This window comes from Notolabrus celidotus, chromosome 4, assembly GCF_009762535.1.
Source record: "Notolabrus celidotus isolate fNotCel1 chromosome 4, fNotCel1.pri, whole genome shotgun sequence".
In the NCBI taxonomy this organism is placed as follows: domain Eukaryota; kingdom Metazoa; phylum Chordata; class Actinopteri; order Labriformes; family Labridae; genus Notolabrus; species Notolabrus celidotus.
In genome coordinates this window covers 26487789-26506928 of record NC_048275.1, presented here as the reverse complement: position 1 = coordinate 26506928, position 19140 = coordinate 26487789, and the positions used below count along the sequence as shown (strand labels likewise).

The following is a 19140-nucleotide window of genomic DNA, read 5'->3' as shown; positions in this document are numbered from 1 at the left end:
TCTCCCCCCGCCCTGTAGGATCCACCTGTGTCTCATTACCCCTTGATTACCTGTGTGTTTATTCCCTGTGTGTCTACCCTTGTTACTAGTTCATTGTGTGTTTGTCCCTGCTCCATTTTTTATTGTTTACTGTTTGCAATTATCACTTGTGTACTGACTTCAAACTGAACATTAAACTCTATCTTACACATGTGCTCTGGTGGGAGCCAAGAATTGTTGGTCCCATGATTATGTTGCTATTGGTTGTGACAGGTTGTGACAAGAGGAAACAAGTCTCTTCTCCAGCTTTGGTGCAGCTCAGTGATTTATGGCCATACAAGATGATGATATGGTTAATATGAGGGAAGAATCTAGATGAAAGAAAATTGCTGACATAGAATTAGTAAGGATTAGGCAGCTATCACAGTTGAGGTTGTGCAAAGGCCGTGGTTTCAGTAAATAACAAGAAAATGTTTTTTTATACATTTTTCAAAGCATACAAGTAAACATCTAAACCACCAGAGATTTGATTTGGATCTGAAAATATTCACTCCAAATAACAATATGCTATAAACAAAGAGCCAAAATAAACAATTAGTTTTTGCAATTACATGGGACAAAGTGCAGACTCATTGTATATAATGGACAGCAAGGCAGCTACTCAAAAGTGAAGACAAAACTCTCTGAGCACCTCTTTGTGACTTTCTTGCTGTTCAGGTTATAAGGCGTGCCCCTTCCAAGGTAACAGTTTGAGCACATGTTAAATTAGAAAATAAAATAATAAAATTGTCATAATTCTTTCTCAAACTTGTTTCTATCATTATGTTTAGCTCTTATCTTGCTGATTTATATACAAATGCTCATTTTTCAAAGAAATTTAGTTTCAATTAGTTATTTGTTGTTAAAGAGAGTGGATGTGACATCATGATTCACAACTCTGTTGACAAATGAGGCTCCTGTAGCGTTCTTTACTGGATTAGCAGAGTAGAGGAGGTATGGCGAGAGAAAACATATCAAACATTATAATTTAACTCAAAACCTCGAGAGTTTGCTTCAAATCAACAAAATAATCAGTTCTGCTGTGAAATGTACCCACCTGAGGGAACTTTTATGTTCGGATACAGAACTAGCATGAACTTTCAGTAACCAGCCCTGGTTGCCAATGAACCTGTGGCTGGTTCACTGATTTTCCTTCCTTCAACAACTTTTGGTAGGTAGCCTACCGACTACTGCAGACTGGGAACACCCCACATGGCATAATGTTTGGAGATGCTCTGACCCAATACTCTATCCATCCCTGTAAGGCCTTTGTCAAAGTTTCTCACATCTTTACACTCGCCCACATTTCCTACTTCCAACACATTGACTTTGAGGACAAAAATGTTAACTTGCTGCCTGACATCACATCCACTGTGCCACTGTGACGAGAAAATCAGTATAATACACTCCACTTTTGGCTGATTGGCGTATTTGCCTTGTATGCAACTTATCATTATTTACCAAGACAGGGTTAACTTTTATAATTCCTGGTAGCTTCACTTGCAAAAATATGTATATACTGTACCTGCTATTACAAGTTTTCAGTGGAAATATATGAGTTGACTTTTATTAGAGCTCCTGTGGGTGAAAATCACTGCTAACTATTACCAAGCCTCAGTTCATTTCCAAATGCTCAGCTTTGTGCGGCTTAATTTAAAGCCAAACACTTCAGTGTAATCTCTTTGATCGAAGCCTTTCAGCGATACTGGAGCCTCCTCTGAAATAAGAGTTGAGTATAATTACCGTCTCGCTGATTGCGGCTCTGACAGCTCCTCATTGTGTTGTGTAAGCCTTGCCTGTGCTGCGTGCTGTTGACATGTGTGTGCTGAATTTAACGCTTTCAACAGAACTTAGTGACAGACCTTTGTTTTCCTGTGTTTACTCGTTGCTAATTGATGTCAACATGTGTGACTTTCCTTCTCACACAGCAGGCTCAAAACAAGACACGAGACATCGGGCAATACGTAAGATCAAAAGTCTTCAAAAATGAATAAGCCATTTTAAATGCCTTTTATGTACCTTGCTTTATCTATTAATCCAGTGGTTTCCTACACTAAAGAATGACGTGACTCTATATTCAAACAACAATGTCGTCACCATGGATCGTAGGTTTTAAAAAGCATTTAGGTGTATTAAAGCAATCTGTGTCCCACCCTGGAAATCAAAGCAGGGCACCTCAGCTGGAACCTGGTGTAAAGGAGTGACACGAAAACTCCTTATGATCAGATAAAACTGCATGCACCAGTGGGCATATTCTCTCAGAAGGGATTGTCTACCTGTGCTGGAGTACGTGATATTACCACATCTCTATTTTTAACACTACGTGTTCATTGGTGGCTGCCATTGTGTTTGCACAGTTGGCTGCAGATATTTGCTTTGATGTGTGGCTGGAAATAACCATCAGGTCAGGTACAGTAAACAACAGAGTGGTGCCATTTAGTCTGCCTGGTTTTATCAAACTATTTACAGCTTACCGGATTCAGAGGGGGCAGGAAAAAAAACCTGCTAGATGTGTGTCTAATTAGCTTTTCGCATAATCTCTGTCAGTGAAATGTACCAAGAGTCTCAATGCGCATGCAAGTTCAAGACACGGTGAAGAACACAAGCTACAACCTAGATTCCCAAAAAGTTGAGATGCTTTGTAAAATGTTATTACCCTGACATATTGATAGAGACATGATGGGGATGGGAGCGATAAGAGAGGCAGTAGTTAGAACCAATCCCTGAAAGATTATTGCAGGGTCAGCCGATATGGCAGCTGACAAGAACAGACGATCTGCAACAGCCTTAAAGACTCTTCATCGGGAGGATTGTGCTGCAAATACTTAAATAATGCAAATATATACACACACAAAAGTCCAAAATAAGGCAACAGCCCTAACACACCATAAATGAAAAGAACGTGCTGCAAAAGGCTGAAACAGCTGTGTTAACAGCAAACGCACTGCAAATACAAAAATGATGAGAGGTCAGGAACACACATAAGCAGAAGACTGCTAAAGACACGCACTCCAAATCCAGACTTTTACCAGAAGTGCTTCAGATCTAAAGTGGCGCTAAGTGAAGTCATTTTTGTATTGATGGGACAGAGAGAAGAAGACACTGAAGTTGTTTGTAATTAACTATGCAACAATAAACTGAGTGGAGCAGAGTTTCTGGTGACCATTTCGTCATGTCAACTGTGCCAAAATACAACTTTATAAAGCTAGAAATAAAACCTGCAAAACTTGTAACTTTGCGACAGTAACTACTTTTAAGTTTAGTGCAATTAGCTATGGGTCTCAGTCAGCTGTGAAGCTTGTTCAACTATTAGCTACTGCATACCAGGCTCTAAATAGGAGGTGTTTGTGTTTACTTCTCTTTAAAACTTCAGGAGCTTCAGACCCTCAAGAAACTGAAATCGTCTGGCTTGAGGGGCATGAGGCGTTGGTTGGAAAAATGGCATTTAACATCAGGGAGTAATGTTAAAGTTACTGGAGGAACTTAAAGTTAGTTCAAGTTAGTTGGCAGTAATGTTAAAGCTAGTTGAAGTAATGACCGATAATGAAATAAATATTAGTTCATACTGTGGCCAAGAGATCTACAATGAGTCCATTCAGGGCTTTAACACTAGGGGGAATAAGAGAGGAATAGGAGGGAGAGATGCCATGCACAACAATCTCCCCATCTTCGGATACTTGATTGGGGCTTCAGTGTTAGCCGCCCTGGATGCCTGGAGCCAAACATGGCAACCTGATACTACTAGCAAGCTAAAGGCAATGTTAGCTTCTAAATGGTACCAGTAATTGCAAATTGTCCAAAGAATCATTGTTTTACAGGGTTCCTTAGGGGTCAGTCCTTGGTCCTTTGCTTTTTACTGTTTACATGCGTCCCCTAGGTCATTTAATCCATTGTCACAATATCAATTTCCATTTTTATGCAGATGACACACAGCTCTACTTCTCCTTTGATCTGTCTAATCATAACCAACTGTCCTCACTCCACTCCTGTCCGAATTAAGTTAAAATATGGCTGTCGCTGAAATTCCTTTTTAGTGGTAGGGACTGCATATTCCGCAATCGCGCTTACCTTTGCTTGAACAGCACACACTTCTCCCTGACCCACGACCTTGCCGAGGTACGTGACAGTGGCCTTGGCAAACTCACACTTCACCACACTTTGCGGAACCAACCTGGTCAACACAGTCCTCAATCCGAGGCAACGGAAAAGCATCGGGTTTGGTAACGGCATATACCTTGCGATAGTCAGTGCAAAACCTGGGACTTTTGTCAGATTTCTCAACCAACAAACAAGGTGAAGCCCAACTTGAATTAGAGTGTCCTGCAATGCTGTTATCAAGCATATACTCAATCTACGCATCCATTATCCTGCGCTTTTCATCAGACACACGGTAAAAACGCTGACGGATAGGCTGCGCACTGCCAACATCTATGTCATGCTCTATCAAATGTGTTCGACTTGGTGTATCCCCAAACAAACTAATCTCGCAAAAGAGCAGACACCTCGGCCCGTCTTCCCGCAGACAAATGACCTAGCAGAGAATCAAGACTGGGCAAGGTTTCCAAGTTCCTCAACTGACCACGCAGCAAACATTCGTCGGGTGCTGTCACCCCATCATCCTCACCCGCACAGACCGGACCCCCCACTGCCGCCGATGCTGAAAGAGGGCCAGACTCCCGAGCATAGTAAGGTTTTAAAAGATTCACGTGGCAGAGTTGAGTCGCTTTCCTGCGTGTTGGCGTGGACAACACATAATTCTGACTAGACACCTGGCGCAACACAGTAAAGGGGCCAGTAAACCTAGCTTGAAACGGTGAACTCACAATGGGCAATAAGGCCAGGACCCGATCCCCTGAACGAAACTCACGCTGCTCACTCTTCCAGTCATACAGACGTTTCATCTTCCCCTGAGCAGACGACAAGTTTGATTGAGCCACCAACCCAGCAGAGTATAACCGATGCCTAAACCCGTCAACATACTCTAACAGATCGCCTGGAGGCTCTGCAGGCGCAACAGTGTCACACAACAGAGTAAGCGGACCGCGAACGGCGTGGCCAAAAACGAGCTTGTTCGGGCTAAAACCAGTGCTTTCCTGTATCAGTTCTCGAGCAGCCAACAGAAGCCACGGCAGCCCCTCCTCCCAGTCCTGATTCAGCTCCACACAATATTTACGCAGCATAGACTTCAACGTCTGGTGGAACCTCTCCAAAGCGCCTTGGCTCTGAGCGTGGTACGCCGAAGACTGGTCATGACGCACGTTCAACTGCCTCAACACCTGCGCAAATAGCTTAGAAGAAAAATTGGAACCTTGGTCACTCTGGATCACCTTCGGAATACCGAAAATCGAAATGAACCTTGTAAGGGCTTTCACTACAGCTTTAGTGGTGATGGAACGCAGTGGATATGCAGCTGGATACCTGGTCCGCTGACACATCACCGTAAGCAAGTACTTACAACCTGACCTAGATGGAGGCAAGGGGCCAACACAGTCAATAATCAAATGCTCGAATGGCTGGGCTATTGCTGGAATGGGACACAGTGGAGCCGGTTTTATGCACTGATTGGGCTTACCTGCAAGTTGACATGTGGGACACGATTTAATATACTGGGACACATCCCTCTTCATACGAGGCCAAAAGAAATACCGCAAGATATAATTGTATGTCTTGCGGACACCAAGATGCCCTGACTGGTCATGTGATGTCTTCAGGACCTCCCCCTGAAACTCTATTATAAATTACTTAACCACTTTGTCCCAGATGTGTCGTTAGTTAAAATACTGAGTAATAGCATGTGGGCTGCAGGTATGAGTCACAGTGCTGTGACTTCTTTGATAGATTCGATCTCCAGACACTGAGAGGATCAGCCAGAATCTAATGTTGATAAATGAAATTAGGTTGGGGTGGGTGAGGTCCCACAAAGTTAGTCGAGGTTCTACAGTGATTAGTTGGGAGTCAAACAGTGTCCTTTATAATAAGTATGACTTATTGTATGATAACATTAATAAGGACTTGACTCAGGGACCGTGCAGGCTTGACCTGGACTTGACTCAGATTCTTGTTTGGACACTGAGAACTCGAGGCTTGACTAGAGGTTTAACGATTTAACTACATCACTGATTTTTAGCAGAAGAGGTTTGACATGGGGACACGGCTTGACTGATACCAAACAAAGGCTCTGGGTCTGGGTTGGATGATAGGTAATACAATGCAGGGGCAGATTTATTGCAAAGTTTGGCTCATGGCAGTCGGCAAGTGTTTTCAGACATGCAGCCGACCTCAAAAGTTAAGAAAAAACGTTTTCAGGATGTGCAATTACAGCTCAGAAGAGAGGAGAGACTAACACCTGACTGTGTTTCGGTTCCATGTGTTACACATTTGAACACAATAAGTGGCTTTCCAGGCGTGCATGGGTTGTTTTGATATTTTTACTCAACATCCAGGATTTATACAACTCTCCACTCTCTAAACTGCGCATTTGCACCTGCGCATCCCAAAAGACCCCAAAGTGATGTGTTGAAACTGTCTTTTGATTCATATGACTGCAGGTGTATTCAAACCCCGGTGAGTGATTCAGTGTTCAAATCTACTGTACAACACACAGACACATGTCATGAGAAAGATAATCCAGTAGCGGGATTAGGCAATAAGACCCAACAATTATCTTTAACACTGACAGCCACTTTGACTCATAACATCAGTGCAGGAATGTAACCATAGTCATCATTAGCATGCTAGCACACCATATCAGCCTTTACAAAGCCGAGTCCCAACACATCATTACCAGATTACTCACCAGTCCTTAGTCATGGAAAATGATCTCAGGCCCAAAATCATTTTCAACACGCTCTTTATGTACCCTCAGGTTACTCCATTCACAGCATAAGGAACAGCATCATTCATCCTGTACACACCTTTTCCACGTCTGTCCATCCTGAAAGAGGGATCCCTCTTCTGCTCCTGCTGGGTTTTATGAACATTTTTTTTTTCCAAGATGAATAATGTTTGAAAGAGGAGCATTACCTCATACAAGAATGGAGGCTTGTGTTTGCTCTATTGGTGCTAAAACTTTGATGGCATGTCATGTTATTTGTTTTTGGGGAACAAAAACAAATAAAAAAGTAAATATCTTACTTTTTTTAAAGCTATATTTGGAGCTTGCATGCCTTTAGTCAGAGAGGAAAGGGGAGTGGATGGAACAGGAAGCAGTGAGAGAGTGGGTAGCGGCCAGTGGTGGACAAAGTACACAGCTTCATTACTTAAGTCAAAGTATAGATACTCCATGTCAAATATTACTCCAATACAAGTGAAAGTTGCTCTGTCAAATTATTACTTGAGTTAAAGTACCGAAGTACTTGCTTTTAAAAATACTTAAGTATTAAAAATACTTCTTAAAAAATCTCAAAACGTTGTATTTTCACAATATATCAGTGCAGTCAAGAATACATAGTACATTCTGTTACATTCTGTTTATTTAGAAACCATTATTTGAAATCTCTCTACACGCACAGACAACTTAGTTTGAAATGTTCATCTGGAATGAAACAAAAGTTACATAGCTCAACACGCTTTCTCAGGTTGAATTGTAGTATGTTTTGGCAGAGTGGGAAACAGGGAGAACATTTCAAATGATACGTATCACTCTTCATTTAAAAAACCTCTAACACGGGCTGAAGATATGGACATGGGTGCTCAGGTGGAGAATTATAGCCATCGTTACCACATCTAAATGAACTGCCTGATCTGAGTGAAATTTGCTCTGTGTTTGCTCCCTGTTTAACCAAGGGATCAGATTGCAGAAAAGTGAACTGAATTCATAGACTAATCAATACAAAAAAAGTCTGTGGAACAACAAAGATATCAGTTTCATAAAGCACTGAGGAATCAGATGTGTTGATTCATTGATTGTTTATCAATGTATTTTTTGTGCTTATTTTGTGTTATTGAGTTGAAAGAGAATTTCATCACCATAACCTGATCACACATTTTTTATCAAATCAATCTGTGGTAAGTTGTCCAATGACATTCCTCTTAAAATGTATAGTCAATGGTTCATAATGCAAATAGTGGTCCAACCACCTGTACACTACACATTATCCCTTACTTCAAATTAAAGATTTAGCATTTTGGTTTTCTTTAAATACATTTGATTTTCTTTAATTTGAGCAGCTTTGATTTAACTATCCTGCCATGTAACCTTTGTGTTTGATTTCCACTTATTAGTGTATCCTGACCCACAACTTAAAGCTGTCCTTCACTGTAAGTCAGATTGTTGCACACTCTTCACACAACATGCTGTGATAGTGTATTTTCATCTCAGGCCCGTAATGTATGTTTAAACTTAGAGAGAGTCCTGGTTTGATCTGTAAAACAGCAGATAAACCTGCAGGTCTACTCACATCATGTTTCTACTGACACACAGGTGTATCTGTGTACCTGAAGAGAAGAGGAGGCTGTTCCCCACACAGAGAAACAGAAAAGGCCTCTTTGTTTTCCTCTGGTGCTGCCGTGCCATGTTGACAACAAAGGTTCCCTTGAGTCTCTGAGAGCCAGGTCAGAGGTCCCGCTGCTCTGAGCCAGGTGAGATAAAAGAGGGTCCAGGTATCAGTCTCCCTGGGGGCCATCTGTCAGCAGCTCTTATCAGCATTGAGGGTCCTGCTTCATAAGAAAACCCTCACACAGACCCCCAGGAAGTACAGTCTGGAATGAAGTAACTCACCGGCACCACCGGTTCTCTTTCACTATTTCCACACAGTCATTATATCATGATGCAGGAAAATGTTGATTTGTCCTCTCTGTATGTGCTGTAGATCGAAATAATTAGATATATTTTTAGTTGGCTGTGTTCTGTTTTTGAAAAGTTTGCAGCATCGCCCTGGAAACAAAATCCACTTGATCCAATTATGTAAAGACATAAGCCATAAAGTCATCGCAACAAGAGGCAGACTTTGCAGATTTTTCCAGCTCCCTGAGGCCCAAGATGAATGGGAAACTAAACTCCACACATACTCAAAATAACTGCAACCTTTGCACCAATGAGTGGACCTGAAATTAGAGCACTGTGAAAAAAAACAAAGGCAAATGAATAATTTAACAACATATGACGGATTTTCATGCATTAGGCTCGCAGCAAACCGTCCAGAAGCTCCACAGATGAGGATTCTTGCAGCACTGCAGGCTGAACTATGTTTGTTAGGCATAAACATTTAGGAGTGCAAAAATAGTGCATGATGGACGCAGACTTGGCCTACTGTTTAAGTTGCGCGGCCATGTAGTGGGCGGCCCGGGTTCGAGTTTAGCCTGTGGCTTCTCTTCCGCGTGCCATTCCCCACTCTCTCCCGGTTTCCTACACTATCCACTGTCCTCTCCCTCTATCAATAAAGGCGTAAAAGCCCCAAAAAATATAACTTCTGTAACTGGCTGATTAGCGCTCATGCCCCACAGCTGGGTGGGAACCAATCACCTGCGGTTACCTGGTTGTTTGCGGGGATAAAATTGAGTGACGGAGCTCCCTTCAGTCTCTGCCATAGACTGTAAAAAATATGGACGTAGTATCTGTGACGTCACCCAACTGTTTCTGAGCGCTGTTTTGAAGCCAATCGGCAGAGGCAGCCATATTGCTTCTGTCGAGCCAGTGTGACGTAAAGAAAAAAAAAATATTCACCCCCCTCACAGTGAGAGGACATCGAGAAATTGGCTATTCAGACTACACTCGTCTTTTGTACCAGGCTGTAAACATGTTTATTTCTGCTGTTAAGATCGTCTTTTTCCCATTCATGTGTATGTGACTTCCGGTACTTCCGGAGCCATCCTCAAGCGGATCCTCGATGAACTGCAGCTTTTAACACTTCCGCATTGACTCATATTTTTAGACCGGAGGTTGCCGCTTGGTCTCTGCAGAGCTCCGGGTTGAGAGCAGGACGGTGTTCCTTTCGGGTTGGTGGATCGTTGTGTGCCGGCAACACATATAGTACGCGGTATGAGCGTGGGCTAGTTACGTGATAGGGTCACGGACGGCCGAGGTAAACCTCAACTGGTTTTTGTTTATCTTAATGTGTTTATAGGCCTGATTCAGATAACCTGGTTGCAGTTAGCGGTGTCCTAATACGGATCTCTAGTATGTCTGTTCCTGGTTGAAGTAATAACTATTATTATGTTTTAAAACTATTTGTCTACCAATTAAATAAAGATTGTGTATATATTTTTCTAAACCATGCCTTTGTATTCATTTGTGAACTAACCTGTGTATTGTTAAAAGGGAAACCCTAGGCTAAAGGGTTGGTAACTAAAAATAAGTATATTGTTAAAACAGCTCTTCAGAAACAGATAGGTGACGTCACGGATCCTAGGTCCAAATTTTATACAGTCTATGGCCTTAACCTGCATGGAGGACCGAAGGCTGTGGTACTAGCTCTGCTAGTGTAAGCCACACACTGCAAACTTATTCGACATTCTTTACCCACAGACTCTGTGGTCAGGTGATTAGACCTGTTACAGAAAATTGTTTCAAGTGTTTTCTTACTTTTAGACCAGTTGATAGTCTTAATAGAAATTTCAGTTTGAACAACAAGAAATCAGTCGCTTCCAAGCATCCAAAGTTTGCTTATTTTAAAAATGTTCAGCTTAATGTGAGTAATTACAGCTGATTAAGCTTATTGTAAGAAGGATGCAGTTAACCATTGACGCAGCTCAAACTGTGAGTGTAACAGGCTGTTTTCTATGGAAGAAAGATAATCCTTTTCAAATAAAAAAATCATTTCTAAACCAACATGTGTTGTAAAGTTATTAAGTAAGTAGCCCTATAAGCGGGATAATCTACAGTGATCAGGTTGTCATGGCTGTTATTCACTACACTAGTCCCTTACATTTCTGAAATACCTGCAACTTCTGAATTTCCCTCTGTTAAATCAACAAAATAGTCAGTCAGACTAGTGTTTCTTTCTGTGCTGTGCTGTGCTGTGCTGTGCTGTGCTGTGCTGTGTGTGTGTGTGTGTGTGTGTGTGTGTGTGTGTGTGTGTGTGTGTGTGTGTGTGTGTGTGTGTGTGTGTGTGTGTGTTAGGGCGTAACGTCATCGGTTATTTCCCAGGAAATTATCAAACCAACTTTGGCAGACTGTTATACCAAACCAAAAGCAGGAACCACATTATGTCACAAATATTTGGCACCAGGAGCAGATACTAAGCTGCTCACTAGATTCAGGAAGTGTTTCAGCATGTGAACTTACCTCTGTACATCTTTATTAGATGCAAACAAGCTAAACCAGCAAGGCGCATTTTAACAACCTGAGACAGTCATGAAGAGTAACATGAACTTGAAAAGGAACACATCTGCTCACTTATTTGAAATGATAGACTGTCCCTTTAAATGTCTGCTGTGATGTACTCTTTCATATGGAAAAGTAGTCAGTTTTCTTCTTGTTGACTGCTGGATGATCTGATGATCTCACAGTGAACCCGTGTACGAGAACGAGCAGGAATGACACACAGAATCCATATGGAGTCATGTCTACTGCACGTCAAGACCAGACCCTCCATCTGGAAGCCTCTTATAAAACCTCTGCAGCTGACACTGGACCTGTCATATCATCAACACTCCTTCCTAATGAGGGAAAAAAAACTTCACATGGAAACTGTTAGTGCAGTCGAGGAGAGAACAGATGGTGTGTAGCTGCTCCACTCTGTTTGCATCTCACAACATTATCTGACGTGACTGAGATGGTTGGTTGTCTGCTGTTTGTTTGTAAACCATTTAAAACCATGAATCCAAAAATGTTGAGCGCTGTGTAAAATGTTGATTAAAACAGTTTTTGATGGTTTAGGAATCATTCAAACCCTTTGTTTTGATTGAAAATGGTGCAAAGAAAACTTATCAAATGTTAAAGCTAGGGTTGGTAGTCACGGAAAACTAGCATGAATTTGAATGTAGTATTTCCTCAGGACTCCGTCTAACCCCTCCCCTCGGAACTTCTCCAAAACGACGCCCCTGCTCACATGCACGAGCGCCAGTGCTTCGCGACCATATGATTGTGACTGATTTAAAACCGGTCCTCAGCACATTGCTTGTGTTTTGCACTACATCAACTCATGTTTCACTCAGCGCTAAGAAAACACCAAAACATTATCGTAGTGAAAGTTAAAAAAACATAAACAAACATGGCTATGGTTGGTACTCACAACTGTCATGCTAGCATTATCCAGTTGTACCGGTGACATGATATCAGGAGAAAAGCTATAATACATACATTATATCTACATTTTCTGTAGTACTTATTAAATGTCATTAATTCTTTTGCTTGTCAGAGCCCCCGTGGTGAGAGCTTTTTAGACTCTGATCTGGACTACAGTCCTGAGCAAAGCTCCTCATCGGGTCAGAGGGGACAGGCTCGAGGTCGAGCAAGAGGGGCAGTAAATAGAGGCAGGGGAAGCAGAGGCAGGGGACGGGGACGGGGACGGGTAGTGCATGCCGGGGAAATGTACGCGCAGGAGACTGACTGACATGACTGGATCTATGAAGCGCATTCCAGAGAGGCTGAGTCTCTCTGAAGTAATGATGGGAAAAGATTCCACACTCTGTGAGAGACTGTGTGAGCCAATAGTTTAACAGTTTCAGAACATCTTCCTCAGTGTGAAAAAGTCCCTAAAATAATTTGGAGATCCACAGTACAATACACTGCATTACAAACAGACATAACTCTGTAGTGGAAATCACTACATGGGCTCAGAGTCACTTTCAAAAAACATTGCCAGTGAACACAGTTTGCTGTTGTATACACAAATGCAGATTAAAACTGAATCACGCAAAGAGGAAACCATATAGAAACATGATCCAGAAATGGCAGCTTGTCTTGAACTAATCCCATGTAAAATGGACTGAGGCAAACTGGAAAACTGTCCTGTAGTCTGAGAAATCCAAATATGACATTCTTTTTGGAAATCATGGATGCACACATCTTGGAAGGCACCATCAATGCTGAACATACAGGTTTTGGAGCAATACATGCTGCAATCCAGACAATTATAAATAGAGCCGAAGACCCTGAACTGTTCAGCAGCTGAAATACTAAATCAGGTAAGAATGGGTAAAACTTCAGAAACTGGTCTCCCAAACATTTACAGAATGTTAGATGATGAGGTGATGCAGCACAATGACAAACATGCCCCTGTCCAAACTGTTTTAAAACGTGTTGCTGCCACTACATTTTTTGCATTATTCTCAATTAAACATAGGCTTTAGATTATTTGTAAAACATCAGAATCTATTTTTATGAACGTTTCAGTGTCCAAACTTTTTGGGAAAAAGGGGTTGTAGATTACAGAGTTTAAAAAAAGGAAAGAAGGTTATCAGAAAAGTGTAAGTGATGAATTCCTGTAAGTTTGTCCATACAAAAAGAGGACAAGAGTGGCAGAATCAGAGATTGTTTATCCCCACAGAAAAAATCAGGTGTTGCGGTTGTTCTTAGACAAAATTTAGGCATTAAGATAAGATATCAGATATACGTAAGAAATGTGTAAAATACATGAATTATATTACATGTGGTCGATGTACACATAATAAATGCTGATAAATGGGATCTGTCTGGGGATTTAAATAAAAACATCATTCTATCATTCATTTTTATTTTAATTGATCTCTCTTAAGCCTAGTGTTCCCTATTGGGATCAGAAGTCTTTGCAAATTTGGACAAAAATAGTAGCAACACACAGTTTGAATTAAATAAAAGAAAACCAATCAAAGTCATACAGTGATCAAACAGAGAACAAGCGAGTAACAGATCTGGGGTGAGATCAATTTTGTCTGCCTGTTCACTGACACATTGAGCAGGTTTGGACACCTTCATTGAGGAAAAACTGAGCCTGTTCCTTAACATAGCTTCCAGTTAGGATTAGGTGTTATTATCAATCTGACTCTAAATAGAAGTATAATTCAACAAATGATTATCACACAGATTTTTTCCCCCTACAAGTTCATGAACTCAAATGCAGGATGTTTACGGTGGAACTGAAACATCTGTGATTTTTTTCATTGACCTCCATACAGTTTTGTTAATGTGTTTCCCAGCAGGCTGTTTGAAATGATACAGGTTTTTAAGCCACTTTCCCTTTGACACAGAGCGGCTACATTCTCTTCTTTTAAACACTCTATGAACTTATCTCTTTGTCCCATAAACACACATCTGTCTTGTAACTCCTTCAGGCCTCCTGACCCAGTTGTTCCAATCATTTCTGAGAGACTTCATGAGATTTTTATGTTCAACTTCAAAGAGCCGGTTTGTAACCTTGGATGAGTAATCACCTGACACTGATTGAAACTTTCTGAATGTCCCTGCAGGGTTTTTCCAAAATGTTGCATACAGAACCATGATGTCAGAGTTTCAAAATCACACTGGAAAAACTTTTAGCCATGTGTCTGGAAGTGAACTACACTTCATCATCTCATCTTTGCTTTCTGTTCTGTTTAATCATTTATTGTCACGTAGGGGAAACCTGACTTTCAGTGAACAGGGGACACTCAAAACTCAACTCATTCCAACTTATTGTAAAATCTCTGACAGCATTTATGTAATGTGAGACATCGATGTTTTGATAACAACTGTAAAAACAATACCCAGGAGCCTTCAAACATTACAAACTCTGCAGTACAAACAGTCCATTAGTCCGAGGGTTGCCAACTTTTGAATAAGAGACAAACTATCTTATTAGGAACGTGAATATGATAGTGTTTAAACAAGAAATGTGTGTTTGATCTGTATGTAACTGAAACTGTATCATTATATAACTTTATATCAATAATCTTCTCTTTTTCCCCAAAAAGCCCTTAACTGACTAATTATATGACAGACCTCTATCTTGGATTCAGTGTGTCAGCTTTATTTTGACTCCCTGTCTTGTTTTCCCGCCTCTTTGATTGTGTGATCTGCCTTGATTAGGTTCACCTGTGTCTTGTTTGTCACACCTGTGTCCTGATTAGGTTCAGTGTTTTTAGTGTTGGTGTCCCTTTTCTTCCTTATCAGATTGTTGTCAACCTTTCCCTTCATCCGTGTAGTAGTATGCAGTATGTGAACAAGAGCAAAATCTGCAGTATGCCAAAACTACCCTGATGTCGTACTGATTCTGGAATATATCTCAATATATCTCTATGCAGCGGACCAGTCTCCCTCGCGTACTGTTTCCCACAATGCACAGCGCTCAAGTTCTGCTTTTTATTTTTTGATACAGGGCACTCAGGTTTTGGGTGCTGTGAAAATTATTAAATTCCATATAAACCACATCTTAACTTTTTAAATCATTTGTGGATGCTAAAGAAGCAGTTTGACTTTCAGCTTGGTCGTTGTTGACTTCCGCTTTCCGAAGCCGGAAAATCAGCAACGCCTGGCCCAGCAGACTGCAGAACTGTCAGTCTACCTTCAAACGCAGTAAGCAGTATGCAGTATACTGCATCCTACATTCATAGGTAGTATGTAGCAGGCAGTTTCGAAAACAGCCCGTCTTTTTTGCAAGAAGAAATATTATTTTATTCACACTTGTGCGCCACAAGCCAACCAAACAGCACCATCCATGAACAACGCTTATTTCCAAGGGATTTAGTACTTTTGACGCTGTAGGTATACCTGATGCATGTGAGGGGGGCTGTGATTGGATGACAGTTGTCACTTCATAGATGTCATCAGTGCATGATGAGCTGCTTGCTGTGTTAGATCTAATCTAGGATCAGTGAGGTGTTGTCTAGTGATTACAGAGAAGTAACTTCAATAGTGCACACAGACATTTTGATTTCATCTAAAATTGAAGACACGTCCCCGAGGTATATCTGTTCATCATTTCCTCAGATAATCTTCAAACGTTTCACATCCCTAAAATGTGTTTAAACTAAGGATTATATAGACTATACTTCAAGATAAGATCCAACTTTATTGATCCCAAAGGAAACTCTGTTGCCACGTTGTTCCAAAATTTCTTAACAAAATAAGAGAAACACAAAAGAGCATCAAATATGCATGATATATTTAAAATATATAAAACCATGATGAAGTATTCAGTGGATGATGGATGAATAAAACGAAAGGATGAATAGAAGTTAGGGAACTTAAGTTAAAACAGTATCACAGTAATGGCATTATTGACAGCAGTACTGGCTGTGCTATTTAGAGGAAGTCTTTGCCTGATGCAGACCCTGGAGGTTAATTTTGTAGGTTTGCGGAAATCAAAAAGAGCTTTAAGATACTGCAGCCGGTCACTAGGGGGAGCTCTAAATCTCTTGGCTTCACTTTTGGGCTGTCATATCATCCCAACAGAAATAACTGGCTCTTAATTTGATTTATTTATTTGTTTTAAACATTGAAACTTATTTCCTGTGAAGCGCCCGTCCCAGAGAGAGTCACACAAACATACAGAGTAAAACTAGAACCACCAGATTCTGGATAAATGAACCAGCAACACATCACTGTTTCCAGCGAAGTCTGACAGCTCTGTAAAATGGTGCGTTTTTGAAGGGTGGGCGGCACTAATTCGTCGGCACATTCCTGTGGGTTAAAGAAAATATTTAAAGTCTGAATCACAGCTGGGTATAAGGCGGTCCGAGACCTCTCAGTCAGATCTTGCAAGATTTTAGAGCTATTAGAACCGGAATATACAAACCAGGATAAACTAACATTCTGTCAATAATGGCGCTCCCCTGTGGACAATGTGATACCCCTCATTTCTTTACTGATCTTGTCCTGCACATTTATGAAAAATAAAATCTCCTCTTGATGTCTTTTGACAGTCCAGTGTATTGCTCACTGTGAATGTTTGCTGGAAAAAGTAATAAAGGCCTGTTTCAACAGTGTGCTGTCAGTCATCTGGTCTTACACCTACCCCCTTGTATCATTTACAGGCATTACAAATTACAATAAAGAAATTTGCAGTCTTATTGCTGATTGTCTCACATACGTTTGTAGGTCATATAGAGGCATCACTGCTCATTTCAGTCTGTTTCATCACCAGATAAAAAGTCCTCCCAGGAGCTTTGACCAGCCCTGTTGAAAGCTTGTTTACAGTGCATTGTATCTGTGTTTTGTTCTACTTGTGTGTGTACAGGAGAACCATCAAAGACTCTGAGACACCTCGCCTCAGCCTGTCTCATCTCGTCCTCAACCTGTCGGCCTGAAATTTGCACCTTCAGGATACAGTGACGCGATGCAGAACAGTTTAACTCCTCTGGGTCAGTGGATCTCCATCACACACTCACACAAAGGTTTACTCCAGGCAATTCATAGCTCCTGATGAGTCAGCTCAAAATCATCTTCACACAGTCTGTTATATCACTACTTTGTCTTACTGCGTACTTTACAACACAAACATTTCAAAATATATGAACCATGAGTACCTCTGCAAATATTTAAGTTAAAATGTATCCAGAATGTTGCACTGAGCAGTACATGAGAGAAAGGTTAACAGCTACAGTTTAACTCCTCTGTAAGCTGAACAATGGGCAAATGTTTCCATTTTAACAAACTAGTTATTAGCATTTACCCTCTCTGTTTCACAATATACTTTAACAACTATCATATAAGTATTGTAAAGCTGATATATTCCTGTGTGTATGTTTTTTACTTTTACAGGAAGCACAGCAGAGTAGAGACACATACATCTTCTGAGCTTAATTCTTTATGGACTTAATAGGATGTTTGTGTATCAAAAGTAAAAGCACTACATTCAAACACAACAAAAGCTACTTGGCAGTGGCTTGTTATTACATTGATTTTAACTTAAGTCCCAGCTCTGATAAGGCAAATAACCAATCATATCTTTGGATTTTAGGGCAGCACATGGGTGGCCAATCAGATTTCAATGGGGGCCAGTGCCACCCCAGGACATCCCTTTAGACACGCCCCTGGACTCAAGATGAACATCCATCTGCAACATCTGTGTGGGCCAAGAAAGTGGGAGATGAACAGAGAGATTAACAGTGACAAACAAACAACAAAAATAAATGGGGCACAATCCTGTTCAAGCGGTCTACCCCCTCTAGCTGTTGACTTCTCTGTGTCCTGACCTCGATTTGATTGGGATGGATGGGTCTTGCAGGGTCCTGGTTCTCTGGTTATACTCCACTGACCACACACAGTCTGCCTCCTCTCCCTGATGCTGTGCTGTGTTCGGTCAGGAGAATTCAGGTGTGTCCGCACACACACTGGAAGATCTGGCGACCCGCCAGATTTCCATAGGAGATCTTTTTGTAAGGAACACACACTTTGAATGATGCAGAATAATTGTGCACAAAGGCCCTCATGGAAAGTTTATGTTGCCTCAAAGAGAAGCCACCATTGATAGAATTGTTACAAAAATGCTGATGAGAGGACAATGATACAACTGAGGGCCACCAACACACAATTTACATAAGCTGAACAGAGAAGTATATCGCTCCTGGATCATTGAGAGCGTTGTATAACGACCCGAAGAGGCACCGTGCTGCCCCAGATCAGGTTGTTTTTGTTTGTGTGTACGTGCAGGTTGCCAGACTCTCTTTGTTACCATGACAAGTGCCATTAGACACACCAGTGTTTCGCTCTTTAGACTGTAGTTCATACATTCCCCCAGCCTTGATAAAATCTCACATCTATGTGTGTGTGTGTGTGTGTGTGTGTGTGTGTGTGTGTGTGTGTGTGTGTGTGTGTGTGTGTGTGTGTGTGTGTGTGTGTGTGTGTTTTTGTGTGTGTATGGGTGTGTGTGTGTGTGTGTGTGTTTAGGACAGGCTTGATGAGAGCTCTGCTTACCATTCTCGTCTCTATCCCTGCACAGCATCACAACCAGATTTGACCCAAATCCATTGGATCTGAAGAATGTTTTTTTTATATTTTAGTGCTTGCAGATAAAGAAAAGTGTGTCAGATGGTCAAGAGTGGCACCATCAGTCATATCTGTGTCCGGGAATCCTCATATCTGCGATCACAGGTGACATGCACCAGTGTCGTTATACATGAGTGGTGTCACGTAGGGACTTTTGTCCGGTCATCCTGACCTTTTTCTTTTTAAGTGATGTAGATTCTCAGCAGAGAGAAAGCATTACAGCTTTAAACATTTTGAGTGCATAACAGCACCATACTAAAGCATTGCCATCATCACGCCTTTTTACTTTGATCAGG

The 19140-nt window shown here is 41.2% G+C and overlaps 1 long non-coding RNA gene across 1 annotated transcript; it reads left to right on the top strand.

The window, feature by feature from the left end:
• The first annotated feature begins 15719 nt into the window (after window positions 1–15719).
• On the top strand, window positions 15720–18058 carry LOC117812074. The gene is made up of 3 exons (XR_004631127.1): window positions 15720–15819; window positions 17094–17217; window positions 17817–18058. It is a non-coding gene; the product is annotated as an uncharacterized LOC117812074 (long non-coding RNA).
• Window positions 18059–19140: the final 1082 nt, after the last annotated feature.